Here is a 15,462-nt window from a genome sequence, read left to right as displayed (position 1 = left end):
GTCCACATTGTGCAACGCAGTCAAGAAGATTACAACCCGTGGCACTGTAGCTAATTTCCCTGGATGTGGACTGCAGAGAAAAATTGATAAAAGGTTGCAGCTCATGATATTTCAGATTGTGAATAAGCAGCCCCAATCAAGTTCTAAAGAAATTCAAGCTGTCCTGCAGGCTCAGGGTGCATCAGTGTCAACTGGCAGCATGGTGGCTCAGTGGTTAGCACTGCAGCCTTGCAGCACTGGAGTCATGGGTTCAAATACCACCAAGGACAACATCGTCAAGGAGTTTGTATGTTCTCTCCGTGTTTGTGTGGGTTTCCTCTGGGTACTCCAGTTTCCTCCCACATTCCAAAGACATACTGATAGGGAATTTAGACTGTGAGCCCCATTGGGGACAAGGATGATACTGTGTGTAAACTGTAAAGCGCTGCTTTAGCGCCATTTAAACATAAATATTATTATTATTACGGCAAATTGTCCATCAACATTTGAAAGAAACGTTATGGCAGGAGACCCCGAAGGACCTCACTGCTGACACAGAGACATAAAGAGCTAGACTGAAGTTTGCCAAAATGTACTTGTGTGAGCCAAAATCCTTCTAGGAAAATATCTTGTAGGCAAATAAGTCCATTTTACTGTTTGCCGAAATCAGAATGAGGCCTACAAAGAAAAGAACACAGTACCTACAGTTAAATATGGTGGAGGGTAAATGATGTTTTTGGGTTGTTTTACTGACTATGGCACTGGGCGACTTGACTGTGTCTAAGGAATCATGAAATCTGAATGGATTTTGGGTCGCAATGTAGTGCCCAGTGTCAGAAAGCTGAGTTTGCATAGGTCAAGAGTCTTCCAGCAGGACAATGACATCAAACATATTTCAAGAAGCACCCAGAAATGGATGGAAACAAAGTGCTGTAGAGTTCTGGCCAGCCATGAGTCTGGATCTAAATCCCATTGAACACCTGTGAAGAGATCTTAAAATGCTATTAGGAGAAGGCACCTTGAAATATGAGAGACCTGGAGCAGTTTGCAAAAGAAGACTGGTCCAAAATTCCAGTTGAGACGTGTAAGGAGCTTGTTCATTGTCATAGGAACCAATTGATTACAGTTATTTATTCCAAAGAGTGTGCAGCCAATTATTAAGTTCAGGGGGCTAACCATTTTGAAAGGCCTATTTTGGGGTTTTCTTGTAAAATTATGTCCAATTTGGCTTTTTTTGTGTGTGCTGGTCCAAAACACACAAAGGGATTAAACATGTTTAAAACAAAACAAGTGTAATAGCAATACTTTTCTGGGAGAAATACTTCATTTTCTGGAACCATTTCAATGGTGCCAACACTTGCGGCCATGACTGTATTAAAAAAGTTATTCAAAGTCAACATAAAATATATTTGAAACAAAAAAAAACATTCATTTTAAATAAATTTATAACATAAAAATTGTTATCATGGAAATAGATATTTTTCATTTTAATTAAACTTTTCTATCTGCGAAAACCACAGGCTATGAGACATTTGTGCGAATGCTGATGATATGTGAACTGTATATACATATTTATATATATATTTTATAAATGGTGTAATTTTGGCGAAGGGGCACATTTTTAAGTCAACTGTGAGACGTGTAGAGCATTCTCCTGAATACCTCAGCTCTCACAGGCAGTGACCTAGATACAGTATCTTGTGCCTTAAGGCACAGAGAAAAGTTGTAGGACACTTTTATTAGCTCCGAGTAATACTAAGAATTTTCACTATGGAGAAAACGGAGAAAGTCCTAAGGAAAAGATAGCTCCCCATAAATAAGGAAGTATGGAGATTTCTTTATTTCAATTGCATTGCATTTTAATTCAGTAACAGAATGTAAGTCTTTTCAGGGAGATTGGACTTGCTGAAAAAGATGAAGAAATAAAAATTGCTGGCCGAATCATGTGGGTGACAAGTAGAATGATTGAGAATCATACAGCAAGTAGAAGGATTAAAATAGTTACAGTAGACAGGGAGCGATTAGCTCAGCCCCAGGGGATTCTGGGAAAGTTGTTGTTGTGTCCGGGACCTCCAAGAGAAAGCTGTGTCAGGAAAAGTCTTCTCTCAGACTGAACTGAGATAAGCTACAGAGACTAGCTTTTTCAAAGACGTGACTGATGAAATCATGAAAGTAGTCAGGACAGCCAGGAGCAAACTTTGTTGCCTCAAAATAAGAAGGTGAGAGAGTCAAAGCACCGGACTCATCCTCCTCCCCCCCTCTGTCACGTCAATGCGAGAGAAAGGTATAAGTGCTACTCTGTCAAGACATTGTATGAATGGAGAGAAATAGCCTGTGAAAAGACTACTATATATGTTGCTGGAAGCATTGTATGAAGAAAAGTGATTTTGTGTGTTGTTAAAATGCTTGAATAAAACTGTATGGTAAACTTCTGCTGGAACAGTGCAATCAAACTATATATCTGGAGACTGCGACCTCACAATTTTATGCACGTCTGAGTGCACTTTCATTCTGTCTGCACGATTATAGTCTATGGCCCTGTCGTTGTATCCCATTTTGCGGGGGAGTTCAGATGACGGCCCCAAAGGTGCCAGTAAACGGGTGACTATTCGCAGTGTGATATCATCGTAACACATAATTCCACAGATACCAAGAGGAATGAAGGCCCTGCGCACAAGCTTACAACCTATGAGGAAATAGAGAAGACACAAAACAAGTCAATGGTAAAAAGTGCTTGTATTGTATGGTTCAGATATCAGTATAATAAGCAGGGTATTGTAACATTAATGCCGGCGTCCCCGCACGGTTCTTCTCCTTCCCCCATGCAGTGATACCGTCTGTTGACGTGCCTTCTGATTTTTCATGCCTCACTTCCTGGTGGCGCGCCTTCCCTCATTCTTTAAGGGGCAGTGTTATGATAAGGTAATTCAGTACCACAATGGACATAGAGGTCAGAGCACATACAGCGACCTGACAATAACCCAAAAACATAGAACGAGCTCTGAGACGTGGGAACTCTGCTGACCGCAATCCCTAATCCTCTCCAACCACACTAGAGGCAGCCGTGGATTGCGCCTAACGCTCCCTATGCAACTCGGCACAGCCTGAGAAACTAGCTAGCCTGAAGATAGAAAATAAGCCTACCTTGCCTCAGAGAAATACCCCAAAGGAAAAGGCAGCCCCCATATATATTGACTGTGAGTTAAGATGAAAAGACAAACGTAGAGATGAAATAGATTTAGCAAAGTGAGGCCCGACTTTCTGAACAGAGCGAGGATAGGAAAGTTTGCGGTCAACACAAAACCCTACAAAAACCACGCAAAGGGGGCAAAAAGACCCTCCGTACCGAACTAACGGCACGGAGGTACACCCTCTGCGTCCAGAGCTTCCAGCAAGCAAGAAAAAACAAATAGACAAGCTGGACAGAAAAAAACAGCAAACAAAATAGCAAAGCGAAACTTAGCTATGCAGAGCAGCAGGCCACAGGAATGATCCAGGAGGAAACAGGTCCAATACTAGAACATTGACTGGAGGCCAGGATCAAAGCACTAGGTGGAGTTAAATAGAGCAGCACCTAACGACTTCACCACATCACCTGAGGAAGGAAACTCAGAAGCCGCAGTACCACTTTCCTCCACCAACGGAAGCTCACAAAGAGAATCAGCCGAAGTACCACCTGTGACCACAGGAGGGAGCTCTGCCACAGAATTCACAACAGTACCCCCCCTTGAGGAGGGGTCACCGAACCCTCACCAGAGCCCCCAGGACGACCAGGATGAGCCATATGAAAGGCACGAACCAGATCAGGAGCATGGACATCAGAGGCAAAGACCCAGGAATTATCTTCCTGAGCATAACCCTCCCACTTAACCAGATACTGGAATTTCCGTCTCGAAACACAAGAATCCAAAATCTTCTCCACAATATACTCCAACTCCCCCTCCACCAAAACCGGGGCAGGAGGATCAACAGATGGAACCATAGGTGCAACGTATCTCCGCAACAATGACCTATGGAATACGTTATGTATGGAAAAAGAATCTGGAAGGGTCAGACGAAAAGACACAGGATTAAGAACCTCAGAAATCCTATACGGACCAATGAAACGAGGTTTAAACTTAGGAGAGGAAACCTTCATAGGAATATGACGAGAAGATAACCAAACCAAATCCCCACCACGAAGTTGGGGACCCACACAGCGTCTGCGATTAGCGAAACGTTGAGCCTTCTCCTGGGACAAGGTCAAATTGTCCACTACATGAGTCCAAATCTGCTGCAACCTGTCCACTACAGTATCCACACCAGGACAGTCCGAAGACTCAACCTGCCCTGAAGAGAAACGAGGATGGAACCCAGAGTTGCAGAAAAACGGCGAAACCAAGGTAGCCGAGCTGGCCCGATTATTAAGGGCGAACTCAGCCAAAGGCAAAAAGGACACCCAGTCATCCTGATCAGCAGAAACAAAGCATCTCAGATATGTTTCCAAGGTCTGATTGGTTCGTTCGGTCTGGCCATTAGTCTGAGGATGGAAAGCCGAGGAAAAAGACAAGTCAATGCCCATCCTACCACAAAAGGCTCGCCAAAACCTCGAAACAAACTGGGAACCTCTGTCAGAAACGATATTCTCTGGAATGCCATGTAAAAGAACCACATGCTGGAAGAACAATGGCACCAAATCAGAGGAGGAAGGTAATTTAGACAAGGGTACCAAATGGACCATCTTAGAGAAGCGATCACAGACCACCCAAATGACTGACATCTTTTGAGAGACGGGAAGATCTGAAATAAAATCCATAAAGATATGGGTCCAAGGCCTCTTCGGGACCGGCAAGGGCAAAAGCAACCCACTGGCACGAGAACAGCAGGGCTTAGCCCGAGCACAAATCCCACAGGACTGCACAAAAGTACACACATCCCGCGACAGAGATGGCCACCAAAAGGATCTAGCCACTAACTCTCTGGTACCAAAGATTCCAGGATGACCAGCCAACACCGAACAATGAACCTCAGAGATAACTTTATTCGTCCACCTATCAGGGACAAACAGTTTCTCCGCTGGGCAACGATCAGGTTTATTAGCCTGAAATTTTTGCAGCACCTGCCGCAAATCAGGGGAGATAGCAGACACAATTACTCCCTCTTTGAGGATATCCGCCGGCTCTGATAAACCCGGAGAGTCGGGCACAAAACTCCTAGACAGAGCATCCGCCTTCACATTTTTAGAGCCCGGAAGGTACGAAATCACAAAATCAAAACGGGCAAAAAACAGCGACCAACGAGCCTGTCTAGGATTCAACCGCTTGGCAGACTCGAGATAAGTCAAGTTCTTATGATCAGTCAAGACCACCACGCGATGCTTAGCTCCTTCAAGCCAATGACGCCACTCCTCGAATGCCCACTTCATGGCCAGCAACTCTCGATTGCCCACATCATAATTTCGCTCAGCAGGCGAAAACTTCCTGGAAAAGAAGGCGCATGGTTTCATCACCGAGCAATCAGAACTTCTCTGCGACAAAACAGCCCCTGCTCCAATCTCAGAAGCATCAACCTCGACCTGGAACGGAAGCGAAACATCTGGTTGACACAACACAGGGGCAGAAGAAAAACGACGCTTCAACTCTTGAAAAGCTTCCACAGCAGCAGAAACCAATTGACCACATCAGCACCCTCCTTGGTCAAATCGGTCAATGGTTTAGCAATACTAGAAAAATTGCAGATGAAGCGACGATAAAAATTAGCAAAGCCCAGGAACTTTTGCAGACTTTTCAGAGATGTCGGCTGAGTCCAATCATGGATGGCTTGGACCTTAACAGGGTCCATCTTGATAGTAGAAGGGGAAACGATGAACCCCAAAAATGAAACCTTCTGAACACCAAAGAGACACTTTGATCCCTTCACAAACAAAGAATTAGCACGCAGGACCTGAAACACCGTTCTGACCTGCTTCACATGAGACTCCCAATCATCCGAGAAGATCAAAATGTCATCCAAGTACACAATCAGGAATTTATCCAGGTACTCTCGGAAGATGTCATGCATAAAGGACTGAAACACTGATGGAGCATTGGCAAGTCCGAATGGCATTACTAGATACTCAAAATGGCCCTCGGGCGTATTAAATGCAGTTTTCCATTCATCGCCTCGCTTAATACGCACAAGATTATACGCACCACGAAGATCTATCTTGGTGAACCAACTAGCCCCCTTAATCCGAGCAAACAAATCAGATAACAACGGCAAGGGGTACTGAAATTTAACCGTGATCTTATTTAGAAGACGGTAATCTATACAAGGTCTCAGTGAACCATCCTTCTTGGCCACAAAAAAGAACCCTGCTCCCAATGGCGACGACGACGGGCGAATATGCCCCTTCTCCAAAGACTCCTTCACATAACTCCGCATAGCGGCGTGCTCAGGCACAGATAAATTAAACAGTCGACCTTTTGGGAATTTACTACCAGGAATCAAATCGATAGCACAATCACAATCCCTATGCGGAGGTAGGGTATCAGACTTGGGCTCATCAAATACATCCCGGTAATCAGACAAAAACTCTGGAACCTCAAAAGGGGTGGATGACGAAATAGTCAGAAATGGAACATCACCATGTACACCCTGACAACCCCAGCTGGACACAGACATGGATTTCCAATCTAATACTGGATTATGGACTTGTAGCCATGGCAACCCCAACACGACCATATCATGCAGATTATGCAACACCAGAAAGCGAATAACCTCCTGATGTGCAGGAGCCATGCACATGGTCAGCTGGGTCCAGTACTGAGGCTTATTCTTGGCCAAAGGCGTAGCATCAATTCCTCTCAATGGAATAGGACACTGCAAGGGCTCCAAGAAAAACAAACAACGCCTAGCATACTACAAGTCCATCAAATTCAGGGCAGCGCCTGAATCCACAAATGCCATGACAGAATACGATGACAAAGAGCAGATCAAGGTAACGGACAGAAGAAATTTTGACTGTACCGTACCAATGGTGGCAGACCTAGCGAACCGCTTAGTGCGCTTAGGACAATCAGAGATAGCATGAGTGGAATCACCACAGTAGAAACACAGCCCATTCAGACGTCTGTGTTCTTGCCGTTCAACTCTGGTCAAAGTCCTATCGCACTGCATAGGCTCAAGTTTAAGCTCAGGTAATACCGCCAAATGGTGCACAGATTTACGCTCACGCAAGTGTCGACTGATCTGAATGGCCAAAGACATAGACTCATTCAGACCAGCAGGCATAGGAAATCCCACCATGACATCCTTAAGGGCTTCAGAGAGACCTTTTCTGAAAATAGCTGCGAGCGCACCTTCATTCCATTGAGTGAGTACGGACCACTTTCTAAATTTCTGACAATATACCTCTATCTCATCCTGACCCTGACACAGAGCCAGCAAATTTTTCTCTGCCTAATCCACTGAATTAGGTTCATCGTACAGCAATCCGAGCGCCAGGAAAAACGCATCGATATTACTTAATGCAGGATCTCCTGACGCAAGAGAAAATGCCCAGTCCTGAGGGTCGCCACGTAAAAAAGAAATAATGATCCTAACTTGTTGAACTGGGTCACCAGAGGAGCGAGGTTTCAAAGCCAGAAATAGTTTACAATTATTTTTGAAACTCAGAAATTTAGTTCTATCTCCAAAAAACAAACCAGGAATAGGAATTCTCGGTTCTAACATAGAATTCTGAACCGCAAAGTTTTGAATATTTTGTACTCTTGCCGTGAGCTGATCCACACATGAAGACAGACCTTTAGTATCCATCACTACACCTGTGTCCTGAACCACCCAAATGTCTAGGGGAAAAAAAAGGCAAAACACAGTGCAGAGAAAAAAAAAATGGTCTCAGAACTTCTTTTTTCCCTCTATTGAGAATCATTAGTACTTTGGGCCTCCAGTACTGTTATGATAAGGTAATTCAGTACCACAATGGACATAGAGGTCAGAGCACATACAGTGACCTGACAATAAACCAAAAACATAGAACGAGCTCTGAGACGTGGGAACTCTGCTGACCGCAATCCCTAATCCTCTCCAACCACACTACAGGCAGCCGTGGATTGCGCCTAACGCTCCCTATGCAACTCGGCACAGCCTGAGAAACTAGCTAGCCTGAAGATAGAAAATAAGCCTACCTTGCCTCAGAGAAATACCCCAAAGGAAAAGGCAGCCCCCACATATAATGACTGTGAGTTAAGATGAAAAGACAAACGTAGAGATGAAATAGATTTAGCAAAGTGAGGCCCGACTTTCTGAACAGAGCGAGGATAGGAAAGGTAACTTTGCGGTCAACACAAAACCCTACAAAAACCACGCAAAGGGGGCAAAAAGACCCTCCGTACCGAACTAACGGCACAGAGGTACACCCTCTGCGTCCAGAGCTTCCAGCAAGCAAGAAAAAACAAATAGACAAGCTGGACAGAAAAAAACAGCAAACAAAATAGCAAAGCGAAACTTAGCTATGCAGAGCAGCAGGCCACAGGAATGATCCAGGAGGAAACAGGTCCAATACTAGAACATTGACTGGAGGCCAGGATCAAAGCACTAGGTGGAGTTAAATAGAGCAGCACCTAACGACTTCACCACATCACCTGAGGAAGGAAACTCAGAAGCCGCAGTACCACTTTCCTCCACCAACGGAAGCTCACAAAGAGAATCAGCCGAAGTACCACCTGTGACCACAGGAGGGAGCTCTGCCACAGAATTCACAACAGGGCAGTGCGTGCACATAGTATAATGCCCCCAGCCAATAGCTGGGAGGCATTCATTATGAGTGGCATCTTGTATAAAAGACTCCCTCCTTTTTAGAGAGTGGCCAAAGCAACAGTGTTCATTAGTGTAGAAAAACAAAAAACTGAGCCAGAATATGACTGGAAAAACATGCATGATGTAAAAGCATGTTCACACTGGCCATGAAAACAAACAAACCCAAAGAAAAGACAATGTGTGCATATACCCTAATGAAAATAAATAAGTAAAAAAGCAAGTGCATTAAATAATTAACATAGAGTATTTAGTAAACACTGTTTTTGATAAAAAAAAGCATAAAGCTGCCCCACCGTGACAAGGTATACCCTATTGGGACAGTACTTACACTTTCTAATGTTAAAACCTACCTAGTGTGAACAGTGTATAGTTTCTCCTACTAATGAGTTGTTAGGTACCCTGGTCCTCTCGCGGTCAGTGCTCGAAACCTGAGCCTCTGCGCCTTGCATGGCCAGTGTACGGAACCCAATCCCCTGGTCCTTGTGTGATCAGTTCTGAACTCGAAGTTCCTGGTTCTTGTACACCCAGTGCCAGTACCAGTATCCAAGACCCATGTGTCTGTACTTGTGCCTTTGAATATTCAGTCTATCCTGGAGCTCCAGTAAACACCAGGTAGCCGCTTAGCTACATCCCTTCCTAGGCAAACTTGGCCCTGTTGTTCAATGGGTCCACTAACCATGTGCGTCACCTCGATCATTCTCCTGAATACCTCAGCTCTCACAGGCAGTGACCTAGATACAGTATCTTGTGCCTTAAGGCACAGAGAAAGGTTGTAGGACACTTTTATTGGCTTCAAATAATACTCAGAATTTTCTTTATGGAGGAAACAGCTTCAACCATGAACCCCACTGATCCCAAGACACCTTAGGCATCGGAGCTGTGCTAAGAGCTTTTCCATCAGCGAGATCAGCAAGAAATTTTTTGTCATATCTATGGATCGTCGATACCTGGTTGGAAGCTCTGACCATGGCCGCTTCTTCCACCCCAGCCCAAGTTGCCACAGCTATGGCTGAGTCTATTCTGCCTGCAACTTACCTTTTCGGAGCTAATTTTTGTTTATCGACTCCACCGCGATGCAGTGGAGACCCTTGGCAATTCCATGAATTCTTGAACCAGTGCACCTTGCACTATAAACTTTTAGCCCAACAGTTGCCATCTGATTGGGTTAAAGGGGTATTTCTGATGTCTCTTCTCCTTGCAGGAGAAGCCCTAGCATGGAATAACGCACTTGTGGGAAGGAGGGGATCCTGTGACCATGGACCTACAGGCCTTCCTGGTGGCCTTCGGACAGGTCTTTCATGAACCTGGTCATGCTTCCTCCACTGTATCTTCACCTCTTAGACTGCGTCAGGCAGAATTGTCCATCAGCCAGTATTCCTTCTGGTACCTCACCTTGTCTTTCGAGCTTGGATGGAATGATAAAGCATTTGTAGCTGCCTTCTGGGAGGAATTATCCTAAAGGATCAAGGACAAATTGACTGGTAGTGACATCCCAGTCACTCTAGACAAATTAATCTCCCTAGCAATCCGCATCGACCTCAGGTTTCAAAAGTGGACCAGAGAAGTGACGCATAGTAGGAGACAGTCACATGTGGCTCAGTATTTCCAGAAACCACTTGTTCCCCAACTTCATGAAACAATTTTCCTCACAGAACTCATGCAGGTCAATCGTGTCAGGCAGGAAGGAAGGAGAGTGGTCATGGCAAGTGAGTGTGCTTCGTCTGTGGTAGCACTTAGCACTGTATTCGTGCCAGTCCTGAGAGGTCTACAAAACTCCTAAACCTAGGGCCTGTGGGTCAAGCTAGTCTAGGTGATAGAGGAGATTCTTCACCACAGACTTTGAATGTATCCATGTCCTGTGGAGGTATCTGGTATGATGGAACAGCCTATCTTGACTCCAGTTCGATGGGAAAATTCCCATTCAACAGCTCCAGAATCCACTTAGAGTATCCTCTGTGGAAGTGAAGGACCTACTCAAAGTCGTTCAAGTCATCACAGATCTTGTAGAGCAGTCCTCAAGGCCAACCAACAGGTCATGTTTTCAGGATTTCCTTAGTATTGCATAAGTGATGGAATTAATGCTTGAGCAAGTGATGAAATTATCAATTATATGAAATATTAAGGAAATCCTGAAAACATGACTTGCTGATGGGTCTTGGGGAATGGAGCTGAGAAACACTGCTGTAGAGTTTCAGATAGGAGCACTCCATTTGGAGAAAATTGCTTTCTATGTGCTATCTAATATGTTTCACCCACTTGTCTTAGGTCTTCCATGGCTGAGAATACATGATTCTGTGCTAAACTGGAGGTCCGCTGAAGTTCTTAGATGAGGACAGTCATGTCACAAAAGGTGGCTAATTTCAAAAAACCTCTTCTTAGACTGAATTTCTCTCTCTCTCTGTGGAGGGGTAATGGACCTGCTGCGATTAAAACACCTGTGGCTAAGAGGCAGAGGAGTGCTCAGTCAGAAGGCTAATGAATACAAATTTCAAAAAACTGACCGTCACATCCAAACATAGATCAAGTGTGAACAGGTGCTGAACCTAGAGTCACCAAATCGTACACTGTTTGTGTCTGCTCCTACTACCTGGCGACCAAACGCCGACACCTCCTCAACCACGAACGCTACCAACGGACCGCTGACCTGAATTGGCATGCACCACAGCTTCCCTACAAATTGAAATTGGGGACCCGTACTATTGGACCGAGACTGGGCATATATACCGGCAGCCACCTCTGTGTACCTTTTCCACATATTGGGGACATCCAGTGTATTACAGGTTGATCAAACTGCCATATCTACACGTACGTCTCGTATCACGACAACTGGCCTGCTACACTGTCTGTAGAAAGGACAATACACTGTCATATCCTCTCACTCACAACAGGTGTCTTTCCCTCATCCTTCAAGCATGCCAAGATCACACCCATCCTCAAAAAGCCCTCCCTCGACCCATCCTCTGTGTCTAGCTATCGCCCAATATCTCTTCTCCCTTATGCCTCCAAATTGCTGGAGCAACACGTCCATCTTGAACTGTCCTCTTACCTCTCCTCCTACTCCCTCTTTGATCGGTTACAATCAGGCTTCCGTTCCCATCACTCAACTGAAACTGCCCTAACTAAAGTCACCAATGACCTACTAACTGCCAGGAGCAAGCGACACTACTCTGTCCTCCTTCTCCTGGACTTGTCTTCTGCCTTTGACACTGTAGACCACTCCCTTTTGCTACAAATCCTCTCATCCCTTGGCATCACAGACTTGGCCCTTTCCTGGATCTCGTCATATCTGACAGACCGAACATTCAGTGTCTCCCTCCCCCACACCACCTCCTCACTTCGCCCCTTGTCAGTAGGTGTTCCTCAAGGCTCTGTTCTAGGACCCCTACTCTTCTCCATCTACACTTTCGGCCTGGGACAGCTCATAGAATCCCACGGTATGCAGTACCATCTCTACGCTGACAACACGCAGATCTACCTCTCCGGACCTGACCTCTCCTCCTTGCTTACCAAAATCCCGCACTGTCTGTCTGCCATTTCAGCCTTCTTTTCTGCTCGCTTTCTACAACTGAACATGGACAAAACAGAATTCATCATCTTTCCCCCATCTCACTCTACCCCTCCACCAGACCTATCCATCAATGTCAATGGCTGCTCACTATCCCAAGTCCCACTCGCCCGGTGCCTCGGGGTGATCCTCGACTCTGCCCTCTCTTTCAAGCCACATATCCAAGCCCTTGCCTCCTCCTGTCGTCTCAAACTCAAAAATATTTCCCGGATCCGTGCTTTCCTTGACCGCAACACTGCAAAAACGCTAGTGCATGCCCTTATCATCTCCCGCCTCGACTACTGCAACCTCCTACTCTCTGGACTCCCCTCTAGCACTCTGGCACCACTCCAATACATCCTACACTCTGCTGCCCGACTAATCCACCTGTCCCCCCGCTATTCCCCAGCCTCTCCCCTGTGTCAAGCCCTTCACTGGCTTCCTATCGCCCAGAGACTCCAGTTCAAAACCCTCACACTGACATACAAAGCCATCCACAACCTGTCTCCTCCATATATCTGTGACATGGTCTCCCGGTACCTACCTACACGCGACCTCCGATCCTCCCAAGACCTCCTTCTCTACTCCCCTCTCATCTCTTCTTCCCATAACCGCATCCAAGACTTCTCCCGTGCTTCCCCCATACTCTGGAACTCTCTACCCCAACACATCAGACTTGCGCCTACCATAGAAACCTTCAAAAAGAACCTGAAGACTCATCTCTTCCGACAAGCCTACAGCCTGCAGTGATCCTCAACCTACTGAACAGCCGCACAGCCAGCTCTTCCCTCTCCTAGTGTATCCTCACCCACCCCCTGCAGACTGTGAGCCCTCGCGGGCAGGGTCCTCCCTCCTTATGTACTCGTGTGCCTTGTTATCTGCTCATGTTTAATGTATTTGTCTATATTTGCCCGTATTCACATGTAAAGCGCCATGGAATAAATGGCGCTATAAAAATGTATAATAATAATAATATCCACATGTGTATTCCATTACACGGCGACCAACGGTTCATCATACGGGTATTATTGGCAAATTACAAGCCCCTTTATCTCTGGCTGACACCCTCAGCAACACTGCAATACAGCTATACATAAGGAATTGTCCACCGGGCGATAACGTGATCAAGGCCACAAGCTTGCCGAAACGTCGTTTATGCCTATCGTTACACCACCTTACCTCTTTGCTACAATTGTTTCAATAAACTATTTTCACTTGCATGAAAGCAAACTTCGGAGTACGAGTGCAGTGATTATACATCGATACGTTCATTGGGACTACTAGTTCCGTTCACTAGCACCGTCACATTCATATCAGTCGAGTGCTAGCCTTCGAATTCTCCGGGAATTGATTGAAGTCTTGGAGACAGGAGTGGCAAGTTCAGATTATTGAGGATGTTAGTCTTAAGTCATTAGCAGAACGGAGGGCATGGGTACGGTGATATACAGAAATTAGGGAGGAAATGAGGGCAGAGCAGAAATGTGGAGAGAATTGTGGGTGAGAAAGATAAGCTTACATTGTATTGTGTAGCGAATGGGCAACCTGTGCAATGACTGGCACAGGATGAAGGTATCGATGTAGCGGCTGGATAGGAATATGACACTGCTGCTGCATTCAGGATGCATTGGAGTTTAGTAAGAGGGAGACCAATTAGTAGAGAGTTGCAATAGTTGAGACAAGAATGAATAAGAGCAAGAGTACAAGTTTTTGCAGAGTCAAAAGTAAGAAAAGGTTGAATTCCAGAAATGGTTTTGAGGTGCAGCAGACTTGATCAAGCAAGTGATCAGATGTAGGGAGTGAAGGAAGGATCTAAGTCAAATATAACCCCAAGCCAACAAGCATGCTGCTGGAGAGTAATGGTAGAACAACACACGGAAATGGCAATATGTGTTTAGGAAGGTTAGTAGAGGGAGTAAACACTAGGATTTCATTTTTTTACATACTCAGTTTTAGATAAAGGGAGGACATGACAGCAGAAAGATAATCACTGGTATTTTGTAGGAATTCTCGCATATTGTCATGAGACAATGTGTATAATTGGTTTTGAGCATATACAGTATATGGTACTGAAAACCAAATCTGATGGTTTGTAAATTAAGGGCAATATTTAGGGAGAAGAGTAGGGGACCAAGAACTAAATCCCAAGGGGAAGAGGAGGGTAAACAAAGTCAAAAGATACAATGAAGAAGCAGTCAAACAAATAGGAGATGAACCAAGCGAGAGCAGTATCCTTGAGGCCGATAGAGCGAAGCATAGTGAGGCGGAAATAGTGATCCACATTGTAGATTGCTGCAAAGAGATCCAAGAGAATAAGCAGGGAGTAGTGGCAATTAGATTTAGGTGTTAGTATATACTTAGAGACTGTAGTAAGGACAGTTTCAGTAGAGTGTAAGGAGCAGAAACCATATTGTAAAGGGACAAGAAAAGCCTTATCCAAGAGATAGCCAATAAAACGGGAGTGGACCAAACGTTCCAGAAATTTAGAAATGAAGGGGCAATTAGAAACAGGTCTGTAATTAGATATGGATATGATTATGTGTTTGAACGCAGAGGGAAAGATACCAGACAAAAGAGAGAAGGTAAATATTTTAGTTAGGTGGGCAGTGACAGCAGGGGGAGGGATAATTGGAGGTGAGAGGAAATAAGGTCACTGGTGCAGGTGGAGGGTGAGAAGATGCAAGGAGCCTTGTAACTTCTTTTTTTTCCCATGACCAGTTCAAAGACAAAGTGAGTTAGATGAAGTGCAAGAGGGAAGAAAATGGATGATATTAGTGGATTTGGAGAAAATTTCCTTTCTTAGGCTGGTTTCACATTTGCGTTTTTTGCCGCAGCGTTTGTACCGCATATAAACGCATGCGTCGTGTTTTTCAATATTTAACATTAAAAACGCATGCTTTTTTTTGTTCACGTTTTGCCGCGTTTGGCGACGCATGCGTCTTTTTGTCGCTTGCTGCTTGGCGCGGAAATGCAAGATGTAGTAATTTCTAGAGGCGTCTATTTGCCGCCAGGAAACGCATGCGTTCGATTGCGCACGGTTTGCGTAAAAAAAAGCATTGCTGTCTATGTAAACGCATGCGTTTTTAAGCACATGCGTTTGGTTGCGATTTTGAACGCATGCGTTTCAATAGAGAAAAACAAGTCTAGACACTGATAAGCCACCC

The sequence above is a fragment of the Ranitomeya imitator genome, chromosome 5, assembly GCF_032444005.1.
Source record: "Ranitomeya imitator isolate aRanImi1 chromosome 5, aRanImi1.pri, whole genome shotgun sequence".
Taxonomy (NCBI): Eukaryota; Metazoa; Chordata; class Amphibia; order Anura; family Dendrobatidae; genus Ranitomeya; species Ranitomeya imitator.
The sequence above is the reverse complement of the archived record's forward strand: the minus strand, read 5'-3'. Positions refer to the sequence as shown.